At 39.7% G+C, this 13540-nt stretch overlaps 1 protein-coding gene across 6 annotated transcripts in view; it reads right to left on the bottom strand.

Annotated features, from left to right (window-relative positions):
* The window catches only part of LOC124273510, a 144504-nt gene that overhangs the window by 45649 nt on the left and 85315 nt on the right, over positions 1-13540 (bottom strand). The window lies entirely within an intron of this gene.

Consider the following 13540-nt stretch of genomic DNA (forward strand, 5'->3'; position numbering starts at 1 on the left):
TCCGAATTCTGCCTCCGATTGGGATTCAAACTAAATTAAAAATGTATCCTATTTAGCGGGGCGGTGGCGTAGCCAAGTGGATAAAGCGTTGGCTCGTCACGCCGAGAGTCCGGGTTCGATTCTCCACGTGGGTACAATGTGTGAAGCCCATTTCTGGTGTCCCCCGCCGTGATATTGCTGGAATATTGCTAAAAGCGTCGTAAAACCCAACTCTTCTTAAAAATGTGGACAGAGGAGAATGATGCCATTTCATTTTCTTTTGAACTTAAAGAAACACGATACAGTCATGCAATGGTGGTGTATATGTATTTATTGTTGTTGTTGTTATTTGTTGTTTTTTCATATAATTGAAAATTGAAAGAACTAATAAAATTGCCCTCTTGTGACTGAAATGGTGTATATTTGTGTATATATAAACACATTTAATATATCTTCACAGATTAGATATCTCCGATGCCCATCAGCCGTGTGGAGAATATGCGACACCGTCATTTACTTTTAAGTCAAAGTATGTACTAAGAAATGAAACCATGCAGCAGTATTCCTGTAGACTTGACTGAGTGGCTCTGCAGCTCAGTTTATGAACGTAATATTGTCAAATTACGAATTTATAATAAAACAGCTGAGCGGTATATTTCCTGTACTCCTAGGTGTCGTTGGCCATAGGTTTGCACTGTTTTGAGGACTGTTTTCAGCCTTGTAAAACTTTTAAATATTTTTTGTCAATTTCAAATTTCAATTGAATACGCCCTTTAGCCCGGCAGTTATCTATATGTGTTAAGGTATTCGGGTACTTTATTCTATATTCTGTATCAGATTTAGTCCATTTCGATCCGATTGATGCCATGCTTACCTGTCTATTTTAAACCACTAAACCACCCTCGTAATAATGCGCTCTGCAATAATAATTTGATATACGAAACAACTGACAACGAGAAGCTGCGTGATGATAATGACACATAATCCGTCAGCGTTATGATTATATATCAAAAATTGCCTCCTGAATTGTGGTATTAATCAGATAACTACTCCCATATTAACATATCAGGCATTGAAATGGGAACCACTTTTATCCTTGCCATTACTTGATTAATAATCTGTCCATTGCACTAGATTAATCACCTTCGAATGGATCGCTTTGAAGTAAACTTGGACGAGACAATGTATTGTATTCTCGGTTTTTAGAGAAAGATTGTTCTTAGAGAAAGATTTCAATTTCAATATTTTAATATTTGAAAGCATTCACATTTGACAGGCCAAAAAATTGTTTTGTACAATCTCAGAGCACCGATAACGTGTTTCCCGGAAGGCTCAAGTCCCAAAGGCGCCGTAAACCCTGAACAAACTTTCGGATTCGAGTCTAAAACTGGCCTTGATTATCTTCTTTGCATTTTTCTGTCAGAATAAAACCATTGATGATGGGTTTCACCAACGTTGTAAAGATTAAAAAAATGTGCGGCACTCTAAGCTTTCATTTTCACTTGAAGCTGTCACGTCTTAACATAGCTTTGATATTAGAGATGACGTCAGCTCACACGACTACGTGTACGATGGCCTCATTTAGCTTTGACCCACTTTGGCGTAATTGTATTTCATAGTTATATTTTGTATATTAAATATACGTTATCGCAACGCTCCATCAACCTCCTGTCAACAGCTGTGTGATTTATAACAGACTATTATTCAGTTATTTGTGGTTCGTGACGGCATAAATTATCACAAAGTATTGTATGATAAAAATGATTCGATAAGATATACAAAAGCGTTTTGTTCTTGAAGAGTACCCGTGTTGACCCTGGTTAGAATTGATCTTCAGCAACCTATATTTTTGTCGTAAGATGCATTTAACGGGGCAAGGAGGTCAGGCTCCTGACTTGATTGACACATGTCATCTTATCCCAAGTGCGTAGATCGATGCTCATGCTGTTGATCATTGGATTATCTGGTCTAAACCTGATTATTTACCGACCGCCGCCATATTGCTGGAATATTGCTGAGTGCGGCGTTAAACAACAAACAAAACTAAATGTTTTGGGGAGATCGTATTTAAAGCATTGAATCCTATTGCTGGTGTCTCTTCTCTAATGGTAACATTGTCTTAAGAGCTTTCGCTTCCTGGTCATGACAACATCTCGGTAAAAACAATCATATTATTCTAATCCTATTGCAACAAAGGAATTTATTGGTGCCGCTGGGCCCACTGAGAATTTGAGGGAATATTTCCAGAGCTACTTGGTTAGGGATTTAAATTTCATTAGCTTTTTCGACCCAAGGTGTCTCTCGATTTCTTTCAAAACGCCAGTCGTCGTTGCTTAGTGTCAATAAAATTGAATGATTGAGGCTTTAATTTAGATCCTAGGATATACACTGCAGATTCCTGACCTGAATGAAACGAGTTCCCTTGACACTCTATCAATGGCGACAGTACCGGTACAAAAATGCTTAACATGGACGCTCAAGCAGCGTTGTATGCGATGCACGTTGCATTGATAAATGTCTGCAATTGACTCTATTGATGACCGGTGTTCGCACTGTGTTACGTGTTGATTCCCAAGTTGAAACGTGAAGGTTTAACCCACAAAATCGGATCGTACAGAACTGGATCGTCACATCAGCAAATAACCACGCAAGATCTTAAATAATTAACAATGTAAATGATACTCATAGGATTGAAAGGCACTACGATGGGTCGGGTAAGTAGCGGATAAGTAGCGGATCCTGTTACACACGTCCTATTACATTTATCCCTCGAATGAGACGTCTCCTTTTTGTTGAACCAGGGAACAGTGTCAGGAACGGGTTATGAGTCGACATTTGCCCGACAGGTATCCTATCAAAATTGGGCAAGTAGATCAGTCGCAAAGCGAGTTTGCAGAAGATGTCCAGGGTCCCGATCCACAAAGCATTCGTAGTGCTACGATGTTCGTAAGCCAATGGTGAACTATATAGTTACGACAGGTCGTAACGTTACGAACGCTTTGTGGATCGGGACCCTGATCTCAATCCTACACATGCGTAGCTATCACTGAGGACATTATACCCTTCGGAAACGTATGGAATGTTGTCAGTTTCGGAAGTGAACCGACAAGGTCATCATCAAAGACGACAAGACATGACTTGACGAAGTTTGGATATACAATGATGACTGACTACTGAGGCATGCCACTAAATACCCACCTACAAACAACGACATCATGTCAATGTTTGATTGCCTGGCACTGTGGCACAATACATCATCGGCAATATTATATCAAATACAATCAGATAACTTCAGGTCTCAAAATGGATTTCCATTTCCTCGGGCGAGCAATGTCATATTCCATGAATGTTTACGCACTCATGATTGAGCTCTTGCCTAACAGAGAAAGCGTGTTTAACATAACCATGAACAGAATTTCAATCTATTTTGGACGTTTAGCCCAAAGTGAAAAATCCATACATGTTCTCCACATTGGTAAGGCAAGCAGCACGGAAATGCATCTGACAACCCAAGCATCATAACGAGATCGAATTTGGCATTCGAACTCAGTCACATGGGACCCGTGGGATTCCGGGTTAGATTGGTCCCCAGCAACCAATACAGGGCAACTCAATTGATTGGGCTGAGTTAATTTCGTTTCATCGTCTCCCGCCGAGGTTAATCGTTGCTTATGATACCAATCATTGTTTTGTATACAGGTCGCCGTCATACAGCTGGAATATTGCCAGGTGAAGCGTTAAAAAAGCACAAAAATGAAAAATAAATAAAAATACACCAAAGGATTCAACACCGTGCAGCATCATATCACACCGTTTCCAGCTTCTGAAGCTGATGGCTATGTATGATGACTTCACACTCCGTGATGGATGTATATGAGGTGAGGTGAAATTGGGTTTAACGTCGTGCTTGAGAATATTTGGCTCATATTGTGGCCAAGTCATGTTTTAATCATTATTTGTTTCATAGTTTGTAAGTTTCAATTTTAAGTACTTGTATATAGTTATTGCATACTTTATAGGTGTCAGCTTATAACAAACCTTCTCAGTTAACCTTCTACACTTATGCAATTACTCATTTAACAATAGCCACCCTACTGGGTCAGGCCAGGCTCTGACCCATGCGCTTACATTCTGCACAAGCTTCTTTTGTCCCTCTGCCTCAGTTTCTCTGGTCAGCTTGCCATCTATTGTTTGTTTAGTCTTAAAGGTGGCTGTCACACATAACCTGTTGGCAGTCACATAGATTTTTGTGGAGGATCACATCACTGTGGTATATTTGTGTTTTCTGGAACATTTCTGGATCATAATGAAGATGTTATTATTCAGAATTATCCATGATGATGTATATGATTGATCCGTGACAGCAAGAGAGCTGATGCACACTCACTGCCACACAGTGAGTTGTTCCAACATTCATGTCAATAATAAAAGGCTGTCATCTGAGAACACAAGTAGCGTTATGTTGTGTGCGTTCCATCCACCCACCAACATTCACCCCATATTCCGCTACTACAATATGACGACGTGCATGCGTGTGTATGTGTATGTGCGGCTGTTTGTACTAGCCCAGACTTAAGCTGGTTTTATAGTGCTAGCCCACTGAGATATAATGCCGCAGTGAAGCATGAATATCCCACTCAGACACATTATACTGACCCCGAGCCGACCAGTCCTTGTTGTACCCATTAATGCCGAGCGCCAGGCAGGGACCAACAAGTACCATATGTTAACGTGTTTTGGTATGACGCGGTCGGGGATCGAACCTGCGACCTTCCGCTCTCCGGGCGGACGCTCTAACCACTACACCACGGAGCTCGAGGCGGTCGGATGTATATGAACACTGGTTGGAGTATTTATTGGATAAGTAGAATAGTGAGTGAGTCTAGTTTTACGCCTCCTTTACACGGCGAGGGACACCACAAATGGGCTTCACACATTGTACACATGTGGGGAATCGAAACCGGATCTTCGGCGTGACGAGCAAACGCTTTAACCGGTAGGCTACCCGACCGCCCCTGGGTAAGTAGAATAGAATATACGGAAAATATGATGATACAAAGACCACACCCAACTGTGGTTTTATTTGAAGTCAAATAATGCCAGCTTTGATTTTATTCGTCAAAACTGCCCCTTCACTTAAAGAGACAAACTCCTGACATAAACATAACGCTACTGAGACATGCCTGTGACCTAAATTGATGTATCTTTTGACATTGATTAGACAGCGAGAGATTGGCAAAAGAATTGGCATACTGGAATTACAATTAATTGGAATCGCTACAATTAGATCGCGTTTACATAGGATAAGATCAAACAAAAAATGATTTGACAATATATAATGAAAGTTCAGGCAAGAGAGCTCATGCTGGCATCGACCAAAAGTAGTAAAAAGTATTGATACATACTGTCAGCGAATTCAAAACATGAGACATTTAACATCACTATAATGCTATTGATCTCACACTATAATCGTCTCTTTGCCCCACACATCAATGTTTACATTATTTAGACTCCAAAACATACAGTCATCAGACTGTGTCGATATAATTGCAAGAATCACACTGTTTTCTTCCCAGACCGTCTCGTATTTTTTCATCTTTAGACGCTTCCGAAATAACTTTCCTGTCATTGTGTGATTGCATTGTAATTATAATGTCGTTGCAAGAAGGAAACGGATGAAGTGTTTCACATTATGACGAACGATCTGTGTTAAATAAGGATAACGATATTAACAGAGTATCACTTATTAACATTAAAATCTTTAAAAAGATTTTTGACTGATTGATCATCCCTGTAATCACGTTATTCGGTGATGGAGTAGTTTCCTGGAACCTCTACGCCGACAAAACTAATTTGTCGTTAAGCTATCAAATCGTCGGTTAAATTGATAATAGCATTTTGGCATTAAAACCCAATTTGTCACTGATCTTATCGTTCACTTTCAATTTCCCGGAACAGCATATATAAAGTACATGAAGGATAGCTGTAAGGGGGGAACTAAAAACGTCATACCTTATGGTACATTTGTCTCAAGCTTTCAAATGTATGCCTTCTCCATGCTACATGTCGACGTTTAAAAAGATAGATGTACAACAAATATACGAATTAAATGAATTAGAAAATTCAATTATAAATCTCTATCCATCATGGTTTTCATGATCATAGAATAATGCATCTCAAATCACAGGAAAACCAATGTCTTGTAATCCCGTCGTTCCACTTCGTCATTATATTCTACTCAATCATCTTTGCTGGAAATCCACTGATTATAGGTGAAAAAGAAGAATCGACTTGTCACCTGAATGATTTGAATAGAAGGAAGTTGAGCATAGTTTTCGATATGAGGATAAACAATGTCACAATTATTGTGCATTCAAAAACCATTTAGCTGCTGTCTATAAGCATATATTTACCGCTCAAAAAACGTTTAGGACGATCCGATTCTTTTTAATATAACTACATCCAGATCTGACATGCAATGCCGCTCTTTGCCTTTGTTTTAGTAGCATATGTTTTCAAAGGCAAAGGCATATGTAACTGTGAACATGTTCAAATAAACTTCTAATAATGTGATACAGTTGAAAGTGATGTTTGGATATTTTCTACGAATGTTGTTAAACAGTTGACGCTCATATTTCAAATTCTGGCAATCAAAGTTTGTATCCTGTCGACAACTTATGGGAAAAGGAACGGCTTCTTCTTTCGTCATGACAGATATATATTACATTACACTAGTTTGAATGAAAATGACAAGTTGACCTCTTACCTATTTTCATCCCAACACGCAACGAAAAGCCAAATTTATATCATTGCCTGGCTATTGAAAGTAACGTTTAGTTTCCGAAGTAGAAATGTTTCAAAATTCTGACATTGTGTTTTGATAAATAACAGTATACAACTGAAGAAGTCAGGGCTTGCCAAAGTATAGTAGACTTGTGGACTTTTTATAACATGATTCTGTGAGACAGAATGTTCTTTCACGCTGTTAGACTGACTGACTGACTGAGTTTGGTTTTACGCCGCTTTTAGCAATATTCCAGCAACATCACGGCGGGGGACATCAGAAATGGGCTTAACACATTGTACCCATGTGGGGATTCGAACCCGGGTCTTCGGCGTGACGAGCCAACGCGTTAACCATTAGGCTACCCCACCGCCCCTCACGCTGTTAGATACCTGGCAAAACTTGAAAAAGTATAGTAGACTTGTGGAAGTTTTATAACCTGATTCTGTCAGACAGACAGTTGATTGTCTTGTCACGCCATTGTAAAACATGTCTTACTCGTTCAAACGTTACATAAAACAGACTCTTCATCAGAGTATTGTACGTATGTACATATTTTTGAATCAATACGGCAGATTCTCTTACCTTTGAGGTTCAAATCTACGTTGTGGGTTGGTAATGGGAATACGTCATACGTATCCTCAAAGATAGTCTTAAGCTTTTAACGTTTTTACGCCGTCAAAGACTGATGCTGTTTTTTAAACATACATTTATCAACGACTGTTCATACATCTATAGATTTGGCCATTGAAACACATCCTACTGTTGAATATAGAAATCATCAATAAACATGCTAATCGATTGTTTGATCTGGTATTTTGTGAGGAAACAAGTAGGTCTGAGTCAATAAAATGTTAGAATCGCATACACGTTGGTTCTTTGGCTTTGATCAAACTTGTATTACCAGACCTGGACTACAAAGAAAAATATCAATTTTCTATAACCAAGTTCGAAATAACATGAACTCTGTTTTCTCTTTTTGGTTGGGATGGACGAGCAACAATCGACAAAAAGGGCAAATAAACGGCGTTTTGTTAAACTGTGGATGACAAATAGCAAGGCCATCTTTATAGTACCAACGCTTCCTGTTCGCTGTAAAGATGTTTCTTTACCTGATTACATCTACAGAACGCTGAGAACAATAGCACCAGCCTATGACGTTAAATAACACAGTTCCATTAATCCTCTGTAAATGTCAATATTCCGTCCTTTTTTCAAATAACTCTGTCAACAATTCACAATTCTGGTAATTTATTGAATGTACGGCTTATATCCGTCGTTTACTTTAATCTCTTTAAAGGTCAGTAATGCTCATTGTCTGCTCTACATATAGGTATCCTTGTATATTCATTGGGGACGGTGGGGTAGCCTAGTATTTGCAGGTTGTGCTCACGCGAAAGCAAATGGGTACAATGTGTGAAATTTCTGGTGTCCCCGCCGTGATGTTGCTGGAATATGCTAAAGAGGAGTAACTCAGTCAGTCAGTTGTATAATCGTTTTTTCAGGTTTTGAAGCATACAAAGAAATAATGTTATCGTTTTTCTTTTAAAGCGTGTTATGTTGCGTGAGTAAGTAATTATGGTTTTACCCCGCTTTTAGCAGTATTCCAGCAATATCAAGGCGGGGGACACCAGAAATGGGCTTCACATATTGTACCTACGTGGGGAATCGAACCCGGGCCTTCGGCGTGACGAGCGAAAGCTTTAACCACTAGGCTATCCCACCGCCCAATTACGTGACTGAGTTGGTTTTTAAATAACGTTGACTTGAATAGTGCTCGGCAGGCAGTTTGACTCCTGAGTGGTTCTAGGACGCCAGCCTCTGTTCACCCAACAGTGAGTGGGTACCCGGTCGGATAAGTCATATGATTGTTAACCTTGTAGTGATTCACAGTCGGCGTTTTCAGTATGCACAAGTACGTTAATACAGGCGCTTTATAAATCCATGCCTATTATTATTATTATTATGTTTTACAGATTAAAGGTTGTATGCAGCAGAGAGGGTTCGGGTGATCCTGGCACAGTCAGGCTGGTAAGGCTCATCATCAGCTCAGGGCCCTTGCCCCTCTACACGCAGCCAGCCCAGACAGCGAATGGGACTTCTCCCAGGAAACGCTGCCTAGTCGAACCCACCAAGAACTTTCGGAGAATATGAAGGCTCCCCAACACTGCAGCCTTCTGCATTACCCAGAGTGTCAGAAGGGCTGTACTCCCGGTGGAGAACCCGGGCACACTCCTGATCTGCGCCAAGAGATCAAGAGGTACCAAACCAAGGGCTCCGAGAACAATGGGGAGCCTGGCGACAGTGTACTTGGGATGCAAGCGAGACATTTCAAAGGCGAGGTCCGCATATTTATCATGCTTTTCCTTAATGTTGCCAATCACATTGGTGTCAAAAGGGACAGAAAATTCAATGATATAAATAAATTCATTGGCTTTATCAAAAAGGACAAGATCAGGTTTGTTGGCTGGAATTCTTCTGAGGCTGTATATGGGCCTATTCCACAGATATTATTATTATTATTATTATTATCATTACTGCAGTTACAGCATGGCATGGCAGCTTATTGGGTGAGGAAACACGACGAAGTGAGACCCACGTACCCGGATCTGGTGCTGACATACCTAGATGCATCGTCGATCTTATCCGAGAATCAAACCACCCTGCTCGAGACATCTTTGTCCCATGTGATATTGAAATGATATGTCCAAGGCATAACAATTCAACATGACAACCATTATCAAAGGAGGTATAATCTTTGGTCAGTAAGGTTCACAATAAGTCTGTGTGTTATTTAACACCATAATCAGCAATATTCCAGCTGTATGGCAGTCTGGACCAGACAATCCAGTGATTGATATCATGAGCACCCAACTACACAATTGGGACACGATGACATGCATTAACCAAGTCAGGGAGTCTGACCATCCGAACCCGATGGTCTTCTTCTGACGACAAGCGTGGATTCCTGAAGACAAACTCGAACTCATATATCTTCACGGGTTAACACACTCACGAAGTATTTGTTTGTTGAAGGAATTGAGAAAGGGTTGGACGTTTCTAGTTTCACAAACGAAACTGAAAACAATGATGCCGACACATTAAAAAAATAACTTGTAAGGATTCAGACGCATGCTTACAAAAGCATCGCTGATGGGACAAAGAGCGAGCAGATAACTGGAAGCGCCGTTTATAACTTTAGCGAAACCCCAGAGCAAGAATGTGATGTTCACAAAGGACCAACATGCTCTTGCCAACCGCAGACGTATTTTACCACATGGGGCATGGCCAGTACCACTATGTTACAAGCGTTTACACTACATCGAACATGCCTTCAGTAATCAGGGGTAATGGTGCTGGCTTTGACTTATATTTGACACTAATGCCTAACGAGTCGTGAGTTTTGTTTCTTAATTGCGCTTTCCTCTTCCATTATGCTAATAAGGCGTGATTGCAAAGTGATTGAAACAAGAACACACGTACGCGCAAGGTTGTAGTGAGAGTGTGAGTATGTGAGCTTAGTTTTAAGCCGTTTTTAGCAGTATTCCAACAATATCATGGCGGGGGACACCACAAATGGGCTTCACACACTGTACCCATGTGGGGAATTGAACCCGGGCCTTCGGCGTGACGAGCGAACGCCTTGACCACTTGGCTACCCCAAGATTGTAAAAATAGTATCATACAAAATACGAGTTTGAGGGGAATAAGACCCGCTACTCCTCGATCATTAGTAGAGTCATAACTCTCCTGGCCGAGATGCATAATATTCACACCACATGCACATTCAGACGTACACACCGACACACGGTGTTCAGGAACAGTGCAACGTACTAGCATTCTAATGCAGTGTACTCTGTACTATGTAAGATTGCAGAATTCAGGAAAGAGGTCAACAAACTGTCTGGATTTAAAGACACCATATACAGCACTCAGACGCATGTAAACCATACACGGACACATTGTGGTCAACATTGGCGTTATCGGAGCACCATCATGCTAGTGAAAGTAGCTTAAACCTGTTAATTTAGACCTCAGAGGGAAGGGGAGTTATAACTGTATATAGCGATATGACGCGCATACACATAGCATCATGCACAAACACGCGCTCATATACATATGGTCACGTACAGTACGTTGAGTGTGGGCCCAATATATCATATGATGCTAAACCAGGATAGTATCTGTGGCCCACAAATTCAGAGATAACCCCAACTATGTACAACCAGAGACCATATAATATGGTCTCTGGTACAACACGATGCTGAGATACTTCTTACGATTAACACATCATCAATTCACCGGCGTTAGTTATGTATTTACATATGAAGGCCATACGCTTGTTGCCCCAGCTCAGTAAATGCATACCAGCCATTCATCAATATGTATTACCATTGCTCGAATATCCTTAACATCCACTGCTCATTCCTTTCCCATTGTCTTTCAGCACCATAGTTACTCATTCACGATGGTTCCACCAACTTGGAAATTCCACCTGACACATCGCGGGCCTTCCCTCTACATTAAGCCATCATCGTATATGCCTCTTGTATGAACAGTCAGTGTTAAAACCCACATCAATCATTTGATTACAACCTCTGACAGGCTAATAAAACATCGACATTAGTACACGTCTTACTGTTACCACTGCAAAGCCAGACGCTACAGAATGCTTATTTACTTAATGGGTGCAACTCATTCATAAACCCTGTACACGTGCTGTCTGGAACCATGTGACATGTGTATCCACTTCCATCCAACGGGCGAAGTTTTATGTCTCCCATTAGCCAAATAGGACAACACTGACAGACCATATTTTATACCTCACTATTTCCGTTTGGCTGAGGAACAATAACAATAAAAACTTGCCATCTGTAAAAAGGTAATTAGGTAATCGCTTCCACACAATCTATTCCTATTTATTATGGTTATAAACAAATAACATGGTGAAGCTTATCTTAAAAACCTCCCCTTTTTTATTATCACTTAAGATACCTCCAGGATGTTCTGTGGAACGGTAAGGCCAGTCCCGTTGCCAAGAGCAAAATCTGTTTCGATAATTGCTCCACAAGTGTTTCTTAACGAAATCACATCATAAATATGATACACGTCATGTACTTTCATGTTTGCAACTTCTGCAACAACTTTGGAATGTGATGAGCCAGATGATGGAGAGTAAACAGTGACGTTTGAAACGTTTTCAACCTAAACCCTAGATTACAAAACATATGAACTTAGGACTTGTCTGTATGTATTAATACACTTCCTCAGAGATTGAGGGCATCTGGAGGAAGCGTTCAAAAGAGGACATGATCCCGAATGAAGCGTTGTATGAAAATCTCTTCCAATATGAATCTTAAATAACATGGTGACAGGGGAAAACGGTGACTCTAACGCCTTTTTGAATGTTCATTCTTTTGTTCGTTTAATCTATCAAGGTACAAGTACTGGCTTGGTTGTTAGTTGTTGCAACAATAAATAAACGATAGTGTTGTAGTCTAGTTGGTAACGTTTACGTTCACCACACAAAAGAGATTTCAATTCCAAATATGAATAAAACATATAGGCTAGTGATATGAGCCCTCCGTGTTGGCATCTCAATGCTCAAATCGACACGAACGGAAAACACCAACACCGGAGACAGACAACACTTGATTTGCCCCTGAAACAGATTCGCTCGACCGTAAAAGCGAAATAACCATTTTCAAGACCATAAAAGACATAAAACCGTTTCCATAAACATAAGAATTATGAGAATTCATTGTAGGATTCCGACTGTATCCGACGTGTGGATATGTTCTGCTACAAATAGTGATGATGTCAAATGTTCACGGAAAGGAAAGGGTTCACCTTTCCCTGTAGCTTCGTCAGTACCGAAACACTTGAATCGACCGCCAGTGCACAACGTCTCATATCACCTAATTTGGAACAATTGTGATGTATGGAATCTCTGATATTGAGACATTTCACGGCTGCTGGTTTTGATACATGCCAATTGTTTCAAACTTATGAATACTGTATAAACTTACAGCCTTGGTTTTCAACTTCCCCTGATAAATCCTCTAATCGATATCGTTTCAATTTCTAAAATTTTGCATGTATACCATGAAATGTAGATTTGGATTGTTGTTATGACAAAACATGTAAAGCAGCATTTAACAGAGGATTATGATTTATGTTCCGAGTGACACCTTATCATCAAAACATTATAATATATTTAATAAACGTTTAAAAAAAAGTCTAATATATAATATGTAATACCATATGATATATTACACTATAAAAATATTTAATAATATCTAAACCAAATATTGACTCAAATGTTTGTTTTGTGAAAACAGGCATTGACATCTGTGAATTGTATTCAGAATTATATAAAGAGGGCTACCGTTTTATGCCATAACTATTATCTGATCATACTGTCATATTACGCTCACAAACATATCAGTAATATTAAGCAATATGATACGTTCTTCCGTCGCCAAAACTCGAATGTTTAAACTGAAAAAAACCCACGTGAAGTTTTATATTAAACTCATAACCGATAACACATTTATTTGCAACACACGTGGAATGTAATTAAGTCAGACACACGATTCCAAAACATTCTGCCAGATATGAGTTAATAACTAATATTATTTCTTCATAAAGACACGTAAATATATTTAAACGAAAACACATGGATCAAGAACGAAGACGGTTTTGCCAAACATCACTGTGATAGCAAATATGATGTCCAATATAAACAACACCCAAACACTACTGTTAACACGAAGT

Source organism: Haliotis rubra, unplaced genomic scaffold (assembly GCF_003918875.1).
Source record: "Haliotis rubra isolate DU_JTF1 unplaced genomic scaffold, ASM391887v1 Scf181, whole genome shotgun sequence".
In the NCBI taxonomy this organism is placed as follows: Eukaryota; Metazoa; Mollusca; class Gastropoda; order Lepetellida; family Haliotidae; genus Haliotis; species Haliotis rubra.